Consider the following 14012-nt stretch of genomic DNA (forward strand, 5'->3'; position numbering starts at 1 on the left):
CAAGAAATTTTCAACAACAGTAGACATTCAATTCAATTGTCTCCTGTGGTGTGGTCCATTCGAACATTGTATATGCTTCATTTTTTGTCTTGAGCACTAAAATTATTTGATAAAATGGATGGACAGAGAGGATAAAATACATAAATTGTGGTGGACCTCGCAAAGTGTACTCATTACGCTAAGCCCAGTGAGTTAATCACCACACAATCTACTTCCCCTTGGCACACTCCAACCAGGGGACCACATCGTTGGGCCCGCCTAGATGTATGTGTTTAATCCACACCGTCCACTTCTCTTCGCCAGATGATTTTAGTCATAGGCCTAAAGATGAGATAGGTCTGGACCTTAGGTGATCCACACCATAGGAATCAGTGGGACAATAGTGTCCACCGTTGAAACCTTCCTAGGGCCATTCATAATGTTTATTTTCCATCTAACCTTTTCATAAGTCACACAGGCATGACTGAAGGGAAAAACCAAATATTAGCTTGGTTTTTCTCCGTTGAAACCAAACGGCTGGGGCCACAAGAACGCCTACCCTAATGTTTGTATTTCATCCACGCAGTCCATCCGACAGCAAGACCACTGTGATGTTTGTATTTTGTCCACACTGCCCCATCTGATAGCAGGACCCACCATGATATATATGTTTCATCTATACCGTCCATTTGTGTTTCCATATTGTTTTAGGTCATGAGCCTGTAGGTAAGGGCGATCAGACCCTCAAGTGGGCCACACCAAAGGAAATAATAGGGATTGAGTACCCACCATTGAAAACTTCCACAAGTCCATTGTAACGTTTGTTGCCACCCAACTTGTCTTTAGGGCCTATTGTGGACCCCACATGGCACATGTGTTTGTTTAAGCCATCCCAAGTAGAATCCACCTTGATGTATATATTATATCCTCACCGATCATCCGTTTTATTAGATTGTCACATGCAAAAGGTCGTGTGTGGTCGATTCTAGTCTTAGGTGGGCCATGCCATGTAGACCCTTGCATTCCTAGTGGCAGCTAGGATGGTCACACCAATGTAAAGGAGAGCTTCCCATAAGAAAATTATATGATAGTCAAAGATACAGAGAGCTTCCCATGAGAAAATTGGATGATAGGAATGATTATTTAAAATAGTAGTACTTCAAGATTTTTATGATTTTCTTTTCCTATCCAACAATGATGTTGCTGCCCTTAGTGCGTGCCCAATGCCTATCTTGTAATTGTTTTTTCCTTTTACTTCCATGGCTTCATTTAAGAATATGGCAGCTCTACAAAGAAGGGAGATTGAGTTGGTGGACCTATAGAGGAAGTCCTTAGATTCATGAAAATAGCCTTCTTTTACACTAGCCTTCAATGACTCAAAGTCCCATGCTTATGAATTAGTAGATTTCACGGAAAGATGTTGACACCACCACACATTGTACAGGACTTGGTGGGGATTGGTTGGGTCTCAAGAACCACAAATTCCAGAGTATCAAATAATTACTTCTTCTCCAATAGAAACTTAGGCAGCATAATGGGTAGCTATTTGATGCTTTGGTAGACAATGATGCTTGATACACAAGCACTTCAACATTACACTTGCGTAACTCATTGTTTCTAAGTCACAGAAAAAATCCAATTGGGCGAACAATACTAACATTTGACTCGTGGACACTTTCTTTCTTGAAATACCATTGGGTTATATTAAATTGCGGTTAGAACTGCATTTCATTTGTTTTGAGATCCTGTAGCTCTTAACCTAATTTTGGGTGAGACGCTCAAACCAGACATGAGTCTCACATTGTGATTAATGAATGTGCCCACCCAATCGATGCATGAGGAATTAAAAGAAAATTTTAGATTTCATAAGGTAAGCATTGAATGGAGAAAGAAAGAAAGAAAAAAGAAAGCCAGCTCACTTATCAAGTATGCCAAACATGTAGGTCGAATATGGGAGAATAGGCTCCTAGTACTTAGCAGCCTTTCATTTTTTTTCCAAATAAATATTTCTAAATAGTACCACTATCTTTTGATTTATTTTCAAATAACACCAATATTTAGTATTATTATATTCTTATTTTTATTTGTTTCCAAATAACACACTACTTTTAAATATTTCCAAATAGGCCTAATTTTTTCAATACTTCCAGATAAGCTCTACCTTTAGAAATTTATAATATTTCTAAATAGTTTTCTATCTTTTGCTTATTTCTAAATTGTACCTCTATTTTTTAATTATTTAAAGATAAACTTTATCTTTTGAATATTTCAAATTAGCACCTTATCTTTCATTTATTTCATATTTTTTTATATAATTAAAAAGTATCTTATCTTTTACATATTTAGCTTTGAAATATTTCCAAACAATACCCTATTTTTAAATATTTCTAAATAACTCCCAATCTTTTGATTATTTGAAAATAACATCTTTTGATTATTTTTAATTAGCTCTGCATGTCGATTTATTTCTAAATAATGCTAATCTTTTTAATATTTCTAAATAGTACCCCTATCTTTTGATTTATTTCCAAATAACACATATTTCTCTATATTTAAATTATAATTTAAATTTTTTAATTTGTTTTCAAATAACACCTTACTTTAAAATATTTTCAAATAAGCCTATCGTTTCAATACTTCCAAATAAGCTCTACCTTTATAATGTTTCTAAATATTTCCATATCTTTTGCTAAATTCTAAATAGCACCCTTATCTTTTAATTATTTCTAGATACCTCATCAACTTTTGAATATTTCAAATTAGCACCTTACCTTTCATTTATTTCCTATTTTTTATATTACTAAAATATATCTTGATAATTCTAAATATCTATATTTTAAATATTTCCAAACAATACCTTATTTTTTAATATTTCTAAATAATGCCCTAACTTTTGATTATTTCCAAATAACGTCCTATTTTTTAAATATTTCTAAATAATGCCCACTGTTTTGACTATTTATAAATAACGTCCTATCTTTCAAATATTTCTAACAAACGCTCCGCCTTTTTGATTTATTTCTAAATAAGCTCTTTTGAATATTTTAAAATAGGCACTATCTTTTGATTTATTTCTAAATAATGCCCAGTATTTTGGTTATTTCCAAATAAAGCCCAATCTTTTGATTATATTTCATTAACTATTTTTTATATAATTAAAAATTCTAAATATCTATTTTTTAAATATTTTTAAATAATGCCCAATGTTTTGATTATTTACAAACAAAGATCTTTCCTTTGGATTATTTCCAAGTAACGCCCTATCTATCTTTTGATTATTTCTAAGCTCGGCCTTTTGTTTTATTTCTAAATAATGCCAATTTTTTAAATATTTTTAAATAGTACCCCTATCTTTTGATTTATTTCCAAATAACACCTATATTTCACTATATTTAAATTATACCTCAACTTTTTTTTATTTGTTTCTAAATAACACCCTATTTTAAAATATTTTCAAATAAGACCAATCTTTTCGATACTTCCAAATAAGCTTTACCTTTATAATATTTCTAAATATTTTCTTAAATTTTGCCTAATACTAAATAGTACCCTTATCTTACCTTTAAAAGATTACATCTAGATACCTCATCTTTTGAATATTTCAAATTAGCACATTACTTTTCTTTTATTTTCTATTTTTTATATTACTAAAAAGTATCTTGATAATTCTAAATATCTATCTTTTAAATATTTTCAAACAATACCCTATTTTTGAATATTTCTAAATATGCCTAATCAAAAGATTATTTTCAAATACTACCCTACTTTTGATTATTTTCAAATAAACCTTATCTTTGAATATTTTCAAATAACACCCTATCTTTTGATTATTTCAAAATTATGCCCTATCTTTGAATATTTCTAACTAACTCCCTGCCTTTTGATTTATCTCTAAATAAGCTCTTTTGAATATTTCATAAAAGGCACTATCTTTTGATTTATTTCTAAATAATGCCCAACCCAATATTTTGATTATTTCCAAATAAAGCCCAATCTTTTGGATATTTCTAAATTGTACCAACTGCATCCAAATAAGTCCTATCTTTTGATTATTTCAAAATAACATCTTTTGAATATTTCAAATTAGCACCTTACCTTTCATTTATTTCCTATTTTTTATATTACTAAAAAGTAATTTGATAATTTTAAATATCTATTTTTAAAATATTTTCCAACAAACCCTATTTTTAAATACTTCTAAATAATGCACAAATGTTTTGATTATTTACAAATAAAGCTTTATCTTTTGATTATTTTCCAATATTCCAAATAATGCCTTATCTTTTGAACACCATTCATTTATTTCCTATTTTTTATCTTTTGAACACCATTCATTTATTTCCTATTTTTTATATTACTAAAAAGTATTTTGATAATTCTAAATATCTATTTTTAAAAATATTTTCAATTAATACCCTATTTTTAAATATTTCTAAATAATGCCCAATGTTTTGATTATTTCCAAATGATTCCCTATCTTTTAATTATTTCCAAATAATGCCCAACGTTTTGATTATTTCCAAATAATGCCCTATTTTTTATTATAAATTAATGATTATTTCCAAATAAGCTCAAGGTTTTGTTTATTTACAAATAATGCCCTATTTTTATTTATTTGTAAATAATACCTAATCTTTTATAATATTTCAAAATAGCTATGTATCTTTCATTTATTTGGAAATAACGCCCCATCTTTTGATTATTTCAAAATAATCCAAATCTTTATATAGCACCTTTTATTTATTTCCTATTAAAGCATCTTTTTAATCTAAATGGCACCCTCTATCTTTTGATTTATTTCCAATTAAATCCTTTTTTAATAGATTATTTCCATAATCTCTTTTGGATATTTCTAAATTGCATCACCTGTATGCAAAACTCAGGTGGCCCCAGGAAGTGCAGCTCACCAATTTTAAATATTTTAAGTATGATTTCACACTATTTTAGATGATATGGCCCAGTTGAGTTCCGGATACAAATGATTTTTGGGATGTCCCATAACCTATAAGGGACCCACCAAATATACTGTGTGGATGTCCAATGCACATCACGGGGGAGCCCACACAGGTCGACCTCGTGGAAAGCTCGCATAAGGTCCACTTCATAGTAAAATATCCAAAATTTTAGGCTAATCTGTGAATTGAATGGAATATTGGTAGGGGATCCACCATGGAAACTTCCAGATGAAATGCAACTCATCATATGCACCCTACTAGGACAATGGGTACCAACCACACAGATGTATTGTAGGCTTGACTTTCTCCCTTTGCTATGCCCTACCTGAGTTTTGGAAAGTTTTGGGATAAGATGATTCTTGGGATGTATGGTTAACATGATAAGGCCCGGATGCACAGTTTAAATTACACGTACTATAATCTCCACAGATAAAACATAATTACGATGATTTCCCCCCTTGGGGCCTTGGACCAAAAATCAGACTGGTCCACACTATCTGGTAGATCATGCGTATGATATGAACTAATAAAGTAGAAAAAAACAAGATGGGTTACACAGTTTATATTTCTATCTACATGTGCAGCTCACTAATTTTAGAGGGGGAATGATCATGATAGAGACATGGATGAGTGGCCCAAATCTTCCATATGTTTGCAGCTTGCATATTTCCTTCAATTTATCTTCGAGCAAGTAGTATTAGATCTAATTTTTTAAATTTTACAAAAAAAAAAAAGAAAAAAAAAAACCACTTAAGCCAGTAGCCTAAAAAGTCAGCCCCATCTGTGATTCAGGTGGATCACATTAAGCATAGAGAAGACTTTTGGTTATTGGATCTAAAATAGGATGACGCATCTGGTAGGCCCCACCCAACACAATACCTTTTCCATCGCTGCCTTTGGGACGTAGGCCTAAATTTTGGTGTAGAGTCTAATCGTTAAAAGTGACATCACATAATCATCATACTGAGCCCTCTAAAAATCAAGGGTGGACGTCTCTCCCAAAGATTTTCTTTGGTGTGGCTCACCTGTATCACATGTCAAACTGATTTTTTATCCCTAAGCTAAACTTAGAATTACACATGCAATTAGACAAAGTGGAGTGGATGTCACATAGACTTCAAGGTAGGCCCTGTAAAAAATCAAGGTCATTTTTTATGAACCTGATTACATATTGAATGGTCAAAGCAGATTTCACAAACACATCAGGTTGAGACCCTAAGAAATCAAGGGTGGGCAATGTACAGGGATATATATATATATATATATATATATATATATATATATATATATATATATATAAAAGAATATCTCAAGTCCAACCAGTTGGACTGTCCACAAAGTAGATAACTTCCTACCTGTTTGTTAAGTGCTAACGAAATCCAATCTTCCCATTAGGTTGGCCTCACCATGAGGATAACCTAGTGCAAACATCATTCTATCAACTAATCAAGTGACCCACACTATAAAAAACAGTGTATAGCCATTGATATATAACAAACTTGATTTGCGGATGGGGATGACTTCCATGGAAAATGTTGCTTACTATGGGGGAATTGCTTGAAGGTCCCATTCACTGAATAAATAAATAAATAACCTGTGGTTCAACTGGTTAAACTAATAACTTCAATAAATAAATAAATCAAACCTTGATTTTTGACAGGACCCACCATGATGATGTAGTGTGTATGTGTGTGAGATCCATTGCTAGACAATTTGGAAGTAGGGCCTTATTAAATAATTTCCTTTTCAATAGTCATAGGCAGGCCCACTACATTCAGGCTGGTATGTAGATTATCCAAGCCCAGTCCAATTGAAAAGTGGCATGCATTTTGAGCCCGACCCAGCCCTTAGGCCTCAATCCATAGCCCAAAGTTTGGCCAGAGGCAAGCTATGCCCACAAGCCCAACAGAAGAGACAGGCCCAAATTATTTATAGCACAAACTTCAATTAGAAAAGGAAAGAGAATTTTACAAAATACCTCATCAACAGGTACTTAAAAAAAAAAAGTTTTGTAATAAGCTACTCATTAATTAATTTATGTAATTATCACTAGAAGTTAGGCCAGGGCCCAAAAATCAGCCCCATCTATGATTCATGTGGACAACATGATTGGAAACAACGTTTAGGACAATGCCCACCCTCCAAATCGTTTCCTTTGGTGTGGCCCATTTGAATAATATTTACATTTGACTTTTGGGCCCTAGGTTTAAATTTTGGTGTAAAGTCTAATGATTGGAGTGGACATCATATAATCATCACAGTGGGTCCTCTAAAAATCAAGGGTGGATGTCTCTCCCAATGGTTGCCTACTTGAATCACATATCAAATTGCTATTTTTTTTTTTCCTGGGCTTACACGTCTAGATAGACCGAGTGGAGTGGATCTCAGTTACCCATTAGGTAGACCATAAGCTGTGGTCCAAACTAGTTAAACTCATACCTAAAAACAAAATATATATATCGAGGGCCCATCATGATGTATATGTAAGATCCACTCCCACTGTTAGATGTGTGATCTCATGTTAAACATAGAGCCAAAAAAGGCCAACTTCTAATGAAGGTGGGAAACACCAATGAAAAGACTTGGGAGAGATTTCCAACCATGAGAGGCCCACCCACGCCTTGCACAACGAACAGACTTGGGAGAGATTTCCAACCATGAGAGGCCCACCCACGCCTTGCACAACGAACGCCAATTACCATTGACAAATCGTTATTGAAAATCTTTCTGAAACGATGTAAATAAGGTAGTATTTTGTAAAATTTTCTAAAGGAAACTGTGTGCCTTTTTTGGATGCGAATCAGATGGCCCACGCCACCCCAGCTATGGTGGTGATGTGTGGGCATTGTGGGACCCATTTTGATGTATATATTGTGTATCCATGCTGTCCATCAGATTTTCCAGCTTCTTTTAGGGCATGGTCCCAAAAATGAAGAACACGTCACCACACCATTGTAGTGGTGGGAGGGCAACACCACCTAATCATCGCAACGCCTTCTTTGGGATTTTCTCTTGTGGGGTCCACTAGTACATTGATGATCGAACTTAGCACTGTCAACGGGCTGGGCCAGTTGGGCTTATTCAAAATTTTAAATGTGACTGGCTCGAGCCTAGCCCATTGACAGCCCTAATTGAAGGCAGACACATGCCTTGTGAAATCCAAGTAAGGTACAATCATATGGATGGGCCAAGAGATTGTACAATAGTGCTTAGGATTTCGGTTTGTACAAAGTGGGGCCCATTGTTCACAAATATATATATATATATATATATATATAGGCATGCTCACCTACGCACGTGCGCACCTTATCACACGTGTCATGGGCGTCTAATCGGAACGGTCCATAAGATGCAGAATCCCATGAAACCCCAGGGGATGAATTTTCACCCTGATCTAAGTTGCTAGTGGGCCATATCAAAGAGAAATGCAAATCAAGGGAAGAAACTGTTTTATTTTTCATGGCCTACCAAAGTTCTGGTTCAAAGTAAAAATTGGTACCAGGGGGTTTCATGAGGTTCAAAGTAAAAATTTTGTAATGAAACACACACACACACACACAAAATTGCCCTTCCTAATCCTAATTAGGGGGTAATAGTATTGAACATGGTCCAAATCATTAAAAAACGAGCTTGAATTTTAAGCCTAAGCTCCCAAAAGTCAACGGGTAGGGTTGCAAATGGGATGGGTTGGGTTAGGTTGGGTCTAGGGGGCGCCTCATACCCGACCTATTTAAGAATCCACTTGGAATTTTGGACCTAGCCTTGACCCACTAAAATTCAAGCCTGTTTAGGTTAGGTTGAAATCAAAAGGAATTGACCCTTTAATTTTATGGCTCGATACTGGCCCCCTATCCAAACAACCTATTTATCACACGAGTCGCATTAAAGTTGATAGGGATGCCAATGGGTACCCAAAGCTGTGGGTACCCGATGAACCCAACCCATGAACCCAAACCAATTTTAATGAGCTCAAGTTCAATCAATTGGACCCAACAAATCAAGTTGAGTTGGGTCCAGACAATAAATTTATGAATACTTTTCTTCTTATTTTGTTTTGGGTTTTGGGTGGAGTCAAGGCTCAACCCATTAATAACCTATGTGGGTAGGTAGGGTTCAACCCAAGCCAAAATTTTCTAAACCTGACCCATTAAAATTTGGGCTAGTTTAGGTTGGGTAGAAATCTAAAGCAACCGTCACACTAATTTAATGGGTCGATACTGGCCTCTTATCTGAATCCAACCCCATTTATCATAGGGGTCATATTAAGGTCGATTGGGATGCCAATGGGTACCCGAAGCCGTGGCCTATGAACCCAACCCAATTTTAACGAGCTCAGGTTCAATCAATTGGACTGAAGAAATCATGTTGAGTTTGGGTCCAGGTAATAAATTTATCCATACTTTTGTTCTTTATTTTTTTTTGGGTTTTGGCTCGAGTCAAACCAGCTCATCTGGCTCAACCCATTAGAAACCTATGTAGGGTCATCCGGCTCAACCCATTAGTAACCTATGTAGGGTCATCCGGCTCAACCCATTAGGTAGGTTCAACCCCAGCCTAACCCATTATTTAAATGGACAAATTTCTAGCTCGAACCCAACCCACTACCCAATTAGTTTGGCTTGAACCCACCTCAAAAGCAGGTTGGGTCTGTTAACACATAGGCTAACCTGACTTAGGCCCAAGGCCAACCCATTTTAAATTAGAGCTAGGCCTGTCAATGGGTCTATATTAGGCCCAAGTCCAACCCAGGTTGGGACTCAAACCCAGACATGTTCCTTCCTCATGCAAGGCACAATTTCTATGAGGAAAATAAATAGCAATCAAAGTTCAAAAGTGAAGTGGTTTTCCTTACCTTTGTTAATTATTTCATACTCCGTTGCCTTCATGATCTTTGGTAGTGCCACTGGAAAATAAAAAAGAAAAAGAAAAAAGTAAAGTAAAAACCAACGGGAACTGTAACTAATTGCTTTGACAAACAGTTGAAGACCTGAAAGTGGCTATGCTGCATCAAACCAGCATTCATTTTCAGGTTATTAAAAAAAAAAAACTATATATATATATATATAAAAAGAATCTGGCCACAGGCAGCCACATGTTCATCTACCCCCTGTTACAACAATTTATAACAGCATGCATACCTTACAATCATGGGCCAGCCCAGCAGGAGTTTTCCCATATGCAATAGAGAAGTTGAGCATTTTCGCTTTTCATCTCTCAAAAGCAAAGGCATCCTGAAATAAGGACGCATATATATAATTAAAAAAGAAAAAAAATCATTACCAAGAAACAGGTTAAGCAGCATAACATAGTTAAAATATGTTCACGAATATTTTCAAACTTTGTGGGTGTGTTTGGACCGGCTATTTGAATTCAAATGACAATAACTATTAGTCTAGTATAGTGTGGCTCCAGATTGCAACTATCCTACTTGAAGTTGGGGCTTAAGAGGCCTATAACTAGTACTACAATATAAGAGTTACTTCCTCATCACTTTTTAGTAATTCATGAGGCACTGTTCATGATTGTCTTATTCCTTCATATTATAATTCTATATTCCTAGGTTCATTGTCTTCTTCTTTTTTTTTTTTCCTTTTCATAAGATCAGTTTTCTGTATAATTACCTTTAATAGAGGAACTGGAGGTCTGTCTTCCCCGGGTTGAGGCTACCATTCAAGCAACACCCCTTTTCCCTCTACAGCCTTGCGAATATGTGGGTACATATTCATTGCCATCCTTGAATGGAAATCCCCACCAGCCTTTAAGGCATTCAACATGCTCTGACAGTTTGCAAGATGCATAAAGATTCGAAGCTCCAGCTACAAGATAAAGTTTGTTTCCATAATTAAATCTAATGTGGCAATTTTAAAATACGCTAATCACCTTGCTGACTCAGCTAAGTTAGCCTGGTTTGGCTGAGCTCCAAGTACCAGCCTGAACTCAAATCTTATATGAAAATGGCCCTGCGGATCAATTTTTATAAGCTTGCAACTGACTTGGCTAAATTGTACTCAGAACTCAGGAAACAAGCTCTGTAATGCCAACTATCACAAAGGATAATAAAGAGCGGAAGCAAATGCTACCAGGGGCTCTGTGTTATCAATAAAATATTTTCTTTGCTCCTCTGATATCTTGATTTTATGAAGGACCGAACCAAAATCTGACAAGAGAAGCATAGTAGTACGAGTAATATCAAGCTTCCATAGAAAAATATGAAGAAAGATACATGAGACTTGGAGAAAACAACAATCCCCACTATGTCTCCACCATTAAATATACATATAAATAGACACACAAACACTTAGCATATCCTTACATAAATATTGACTCATACATATAGAGAACAAAATGAGGTATCCATTTAAATAGAAAGACATTAAGGATATGTTTGGGTGTATGTAGAAACTAGAGATGTAGGTAGGCAGGATGCTTTCTGCCAAATAATATCATTTGTCTCAAATCCTAACTGATGTGCAATGGATATGATTTGGGGTACATAATGTATTTCTGGGTTATCACATGGCCACAAACGCTCTCAGCAGAATGGAATATCTGTCTAATGTGTGTGGTATCACTTAATGCACCTAGCCCAAGAACCACAGTGACCCTATATTGGAGGATTTCCAAAAACACTACCAATTTTATACCCACCATACATCAATTCAAAAGGCCAACTCATGGACCTCAATTTAAACGGAACATACCCCAAAATCAGATTGACTGGGGACATGCAAAACCTCATAGAACTGTTTGTTAAACTTGGACCGTGTTCAGACTCACTTTTGGATGAATAAGGCACACATTTTGAATGGTCTAGATTGTGGTGGTTGTGCACATTATCATGGATCATCACACTCTGCCTTCACATCAATAGCTTCTCTTATACATAAAAGTTCCACCTGTACAACCTCTTACAAGTTGGAACTAGTTGATACCCATGAGAGAGATTGAGAATAGGTTATGTTATTGAAGCAGGTCGACATTTTTTTATTCCCAGAACCTGGAATAGTTGTGGCATAGTGTGATAAATAGGCGCACATTAACTACTCGATTAATGGATATGCAGCATATTGAATTACTCATGTTTGTCCTTGTAGAGAAGCATTTTCGTCATTTACAAAAAAAAAAAAAAAACCAATTTCACCTTTTCCTCGAGAATCCCACCAACTGCCTTATTTTCCGACACCACCACATCCTGAAAACCTTGCAACAACTGTTAGAAAACCTCTCTTGTTGCAGCATAGTTTAGAAATCTGAAAACTCAACTGACTCAATTATTGGAACTCAATGCGTGCCAAATTCTCCAGATTCATGCTTTCACATAAGCATGCTAGTCATAGAAAATGCATCACTATTGTGGAAGTTCACCAACAAATAAACAGGGGATCATGTATATATGCATGTATGTATACACACCCCCGCACGTGTGCACACACTCACATCCATATATACATGATCCCTTGTTTATGTATGAGAGAGAGAGTGGTGTTTATGCATGTCCAACACAAGTCAAGTGGTCCTATTCCAAGGTACACATTTTAATATTTTCATGCACGTCCAACACTAGTCAAGTGGTCCCTTGTTTAGTTTGACCTTTTTGAGTTGAATGTGAGCCTATGATGTGATTTATTTGTTAAGCATCTTTGTCAGATTTCTATTGAAGGATTAGGATTTCTGGTGCATGGACCATCCACAACAGGTTTCAAAGAAGTAGGTTTGTCATAGAATTAGGAAGTTGGGTTTCTTGAGAGAGATGGAAACAAAAGAATGATGTATTGGATATTTGGATGGAGTGAAATACCTGGAGCTGCTGCCCTTCAACTGCTGAACATGGGCATCAACCTTTTTGAAATCTACAGGCTGCTGATCTCTTCAAGAAAAGAAAAACATAGAAAAAGTGAGCTTTTCAATATCCAACAAGAGAGAGAGAAGCAAATTCCTCACAGAGCTCTGCTCAAATCATTACGAAGCTTCTCAGAATCATCAAAGAAGAGAGACACCACTTCAAAAACAAAATCTGGGTTGCTCTCATCTTGCAACTGCTGCAGCTGTGTATTGATCATCCAAGAATCCCTTCCAAACAGGATGAAAAAAAAAATTCAGATGGTTACACCCATATGATAGTTCACCAACACTTTGATAATGGTGGTTATTACCCAGACCATCCAGGCCATCCAATCATCCAAATTGTGGGGCACATTATGGATGGAGCATATCTCAAATACCATACTGATCAAGCAATCCAAACCATCCAATTAATGGTACTTATCAAATGTATGGTTAAGAATAAAACAGTAAGTACTGATCAAGCAAACCAAACCATCCAAGTAATGGTACTTATCAAATGTATGGTTAAGAATAAAACAGTGAGTGGCCCTAGTTCCAACTGAAAAAAATCAGATGGTTCCAAATCTGCTTACTTTTACTTTTGGGTTATGCTCCATCCATAATTCAGTCAAAGATTTGGGAGGTTTCAATATATGGCAATGAGGTTCCAAAGGTTTATGGTAAACGGAAGAGCCCTTATGGATTTAGTAATGTAAATCTAGGCAAAAGTAAGACCAAGAGAGCCAGTCATTTAAAAAGATTTAAAAAAAAAAAAAAAACACACACACAAATAAAGACACCATCACTTGTCAGTTTTCTTTACCAGTTTCATGCAATCGTGTGCTTTGGTAGATAAGCTAGGATCCAGCCCATGATCTTAAGGTTGAGACACAGTGATAATCCAATCAAGTTACAAGTGTTATCATAGTCTTGGTAAGAAGTGTTTCAGAATACAAAGAAAGAAATATCTATTATAAGAGGCATCACTATAAAAATTGAAACCTGTTCAATCTTTTACATACTTAAATTTTCAACTTAAATCAGACTTCTAAATTTTTTTTCCCTAGCCACTTTGACAATAGAAAGTATAGATTCACTTTCTACTTATATTGCCAGCTAGGCAACTCACAGTATTTATTTGTATGGCACGATCGCTATTTCTGGTGTGGCATGTCAAATATTTTCTCTAATTTGGCTCAGTTGATACTTTTCATCCTGGTCAGTCTATAAATTATTCAGGGGCTTCTTGTTAGA

At 35.4% G+C, this 14012-nt stretch overlaps 1 long non-coding RNA gene and 1 pseudogene across 3 annotated transcripts; both read right to left on the reverse strand.

The window, feature by feature from the left end:
- Positions 1-9150: 9150 nt before the first annotated feature.
- LOC131240040 (uncharacterized) lies at positions 9151-12595 on the reverse strand. Of its 3 annotated transcripts, none has more exons than XR_009168582.1 (5): positions 12067-12595; positions 11015-11091; positions 10556-10894; positions 10073-10165; positions 9151-9837 (listed from the first exon to the last, which is right to left on the reverse strand). It is a non-coding gene; the product is annotated as an uncharacterized LOC131240040 (long non-coding RNA). The 3 variants fall into 3 exon arrangements; XR_009168581.1 differs by having other exon boundaries at positions 10556-10750; positions 10928-11091; positions 12067-12591; XR_009168583.1 differs by having other exon boundaries at positions 10556-10750; positions 12067-12589.
- A 10-nt stretch (positions 12596-12605) lies between these two features.
- On the reverse strand, positions 12606-13109 carry LOC131238935 (histidine-containing phosphotransfer protein 1-like; annotated as a pseudogene).
- Between the last annotated feature and the right edge of the window lie 903 nt (positions 13110-14012).

Source organism: Magnolia sinica, chromosome 3 (genome assembly GCF_029962835.1).
Source record: "Magnolia sinica isolate HGM2019 chromosome 3, MsV1, whole genome shotgun sequence".
Classification (NCBI taxonomy): Eukaryota; Viridiplantae; Streptophyta; class Magnoliopsida; order Magnoliales; family Magnoliaceae; genus Magnolia; species Magnolia sinica.